The sequence below is a fragment of the Esox lucius genome, chromosome 11 (genome assembly GCF_011004845.1).
Source record: "Esox lucius isolate fEsoLuc1 chromosome 11, fEsoLuc1.pri, whole genome shotgun sequence".
NCBI classification, from domain to species: Eukaryota; Metazoa; Chordata; class Actinopteri; order Esociformes; family Esocidae; genus Esox; species Esox lucius.
The window spans coordinates 20178995-20182931 of record NC_047579.1 but is presented as its reverse complement, the minus strand read 5'-3'; positions in this window follow the sequence as shown (position 1 = coordinate 20182931).

Genomic DNA, 3937 nt, shown 5'->3' with positions numbered 1-3937 from the left:
AAGGACGCACGACTTTACAAGACATTCACGTATGCACATAATTTTATAGGCCTACACATAGGCGGAAATCCCGGGGGGCATGACCCCCCATCTAGGGAAAAACTATATTTTACTGTAAGCATATCATTTAAATAATATTGATATAACTCAATGAAAGCACCAATGCTGATTATCGACACTTAATTGCGCGTTTTTTAAGTTTCGAAAGATTGCCTCACAATGGTTTGATCCACTGCCCCCAGCAGTGGCACGTCGCGGTGCATGCGTGCGAATCTGACATTCTGTCGTTTGTCTGTTAGTAAGTAGTTCAAACAAAGGACGTGTTTCTTTGCATTTAATTACTGTTCACACTTTGTTAGCTAGCGGTTAGCTGCTGTTTGCTAGCAAGCCAGAGAATCATCAAACCACTGCAGCTGTTTGAATTCGAGTCAATAAGAGAAGCTTGCCATATAGTGTTGCTTAGCTGTCATGGTGACATTGTTTTGTGTCTGTCTGAAAGGCACTCAATTGCACTATTGCGAGGTTAATCCAGTAAATTAGTTTTATGTTGGTAGGGTTCACACTCAGAATATTTGAATTTGTAGATCTGCCGTAGTGAGCAAACCGATGGCACAAACTAAAACAGTATTACGGCATAACTTTTGGTGTCTCCCTTAATTGCTATTGATAAAATGTAATGTAATTGACCCCTCAAAAGATGATATCAGATTTTCGCCTCTGGACCTACAGGGAAAAAACGAGAATATTGAGTGAAGCGAGTCCGTAATAATTTTTCTTGCGAGTGCTGTGGGTATTTTTGAAGATTACTTATACCTGGACTAATTTTGTTTAAATACTTGATAGTTTTTCTGTTGGTTTTGAGTAAACACTGAAACTGCTAGTGAAGATCAAACTAGCCAGTGGCACCAAGTACACAACCGCATGGTTATTAAAAGTTTCGGCTTTAAAGTCAGTGGCCACAAACTTACTTAATATGGGAAAACATATACCTCAAGACTTGAGATTGTTTGCCTGCAGCTATGGCAACTGCACAAACATAGAAAACGCCATTGCATTAAATGAGCACTGAACTCCCAGCAAACAGTATTACGTTGTCACGACATAGTGTTTTCGTACCGGTTACGTAATCTGACGTTGCAGCAACCGGAAAAGTGAAGTTCCTATTTTGGTTGCTACAACGTAATTTAATTACGATGTAATTTCGTCACCTGTACGTCGTGACAACGTAATGTAATTAAGGTTGCCTATTTGTCATTTGCTGACCATTGGCAGGTTTGCAGTATTTGGTTATGCAATGTTTATTTTTGCACAGCCACTGTAGCCAGCCTACCTGTTACCTTATACTCCTTTAACGTGGTTCTATTTTTAAAATAAGACTAATGTAACAAATGCCAAAGGTTTTCTTCTGGACAGATGAACTATGCTCCGACTGATATTTGACGAGTGTTTATGTGTTTCTCATTTACTTCTAACAGCAAACTCCATGAAAAACGTGTGCGCCTTCTGACCAGAGATGTAGAAGTGGTTACAATCCTTTAACATATTTTCTTCACAAACACCTTTCGAAGTATAATATCAGAAAGTTCTAGAAAGATTATTCTGATTAGTTCGCTTGATCACATGACTACGCATATAGTTAGTCAACAGAATTCACTAAACAGGTATCGTTGCCCAAGACATTGCAAAATCCACATTTACATTTACTAGATGTTATTAAAATAATAATAATATATGTGATTACACAACAACACCTGTAACAGCACAATTTTCTGAAACAGCTACACTGACACCAAAATTACAAATATTCATGTTGACTACATTTGAACAGAGATGAATGAATCCTGTAATATTCCCATAAACTGACAATTCACTTCCACCTATCATAAGCCATTTCTAGGTAAATTAAATTATAAATGACATCTTAATCTGACTATTAAAGACATCCGTTTGATACCCTTTCAGTGATAGTTTAAGAATTATTCTCCATTAATACCACTCATTTCTGAACTGGAGGCTCGATTAATGATGGTTGAGTCAAGCGTTCACCCTTTTCTCCTAGGTAACTTTGTCCAATTTGGATTTTAACCTTACGTACTAGACCATCATCATCCTCAGTTGTCTCCACGACTCTGGTCAGTTTCCACAAATTTCTGGGAATATTATCCTCCTTAACTATCACTACATCTCCAATTTGTACATTTCTTCTAGGCGCATGCCACTGTTGTCTGAGGCTTACATTGATCAGGTATTCCTTGCGCCATCTGCTCCAAAATTGTTCTGTCAGGTATTGAACTCTCCGCCACCTTTTCCTGGCATATAAATCTTCTCTGACAAAGTTCCCAGGAGGCAGGAGGGGCACAGAGGTTTTCATTGTAAATTATTTGATGTTAAAGGTTCATCACTCTTGGGGTAGTTGATCGTGTTTGTGGTAAGTGGACGATTGTTCACAATTGACATGGCCTCATAGAAGAATATCATCTAGTCTTCTCGCAGCATGTGCCAGGACAGTGCTCATTACACTTCTAACTGTCCGTATTTGACGTTCCCAAACGCCACCCATGTGGCTTGCTTCAGGAATATTAATCACAAAGTCACATTGCTTTCTTGCAAGATTGATAGCAATCCTTTCCTTGTCTAGTTCCATTAGACCTTTCTCCAATTCATTCCTTGCTCCGACGAAATTCGTCCCTCGGTCATATCAGATCTGTCTTACCGTTCCTCTAATTGCTATGAAGCATCTCAAAGCATTTAGAAATGCTTCAGTGGTGGACGGCTCTAGAGCTTGAACACGTGAACAACAGGCCATATCTCTTGAATTCTTTCCTACCTTGCTTTGTGTGGAAGGGACAGAAACAGTCAATTCCAGTATATGTAAATGGGGGTGAGGGTTCTACTCGGTCAACAGGCAAGTCCGCCATACGTTGTCCTTCGTTGGGTCCACGCACCTTCCTGCAAGTTACACAACATTTGATGTGCTTGGCTACAACCTTGCTGGCACCTATTATCCAATATCCGCTGACCCTGAGTTCGTTCAATGTTTGCCCTGTTCCTTGGTGCTGCGTTTTCTTGTGACAATGTTCAACTAGTAGTTGTGTGACAATGCCTTCTGAAGGAAGGATCACTGGATGTCTCAACTGAAATAATGCAGAAGACTTTCTTAACCGCCCTCCAACCCGAAGCAGTCCATTTTCAAGGATAGGATCAAGTTGGTATATCTTGTGAGCTTTTGGTAGTTTAGTAGATTTTCGATTCAACCATTTCAGCTCATCTCCAAAAGCTTCCATTTGTGCTGCTTTAATTAGTGCAAATAAAGCAGCTCCTCTTCTTTCCTCCACACTAATAGGCCCTGACTGTTCTCTCTTCACCAGTCTTGGAATACGAGCTATAATGTTGAGGGCTTTATTCCAATCTGAGAATCTTGACAATCTTTTGATGATGTCGTCTCTTTCAAAGGCATCTGTTCTCAAAACCTTTACCTCTGGGTCACCCACAAGAATCTCTGGCCATCTTTGGTTTGTGACAATCTCTCGTTCTTGTAAGAATGTAGGTCTTGTGAACCAGTTGGAATCGATCAGATCTGCCACCTTGAGACACCTAGAGGCATGGTCTGCTGGATTCTGACTTGTTTCAATGTAGAACCATTGTCTTCGATCTGTAGTGTCTCTAATTCTCTGAACGCGATTAGCGACAAAAACATGAAAACGCCTGGCTTCTTTCTTGATATATCCGAGAACTACTTGTGAATCTGTCCAGAAATATAAACTATCTATTTTCTGTTCAAGCTTGATTTCTAAGGGTTTTACTTACTGCAGCGGGAACTGTAGATGCTGTGAACTCAAGGTATGGTATTGTGATAACATTTGTGGGTGGTACTCTGGCTTTAACCATGACCAATGCACAATGCACTTGTTCATCAGAAACAATCCCAATATATGAA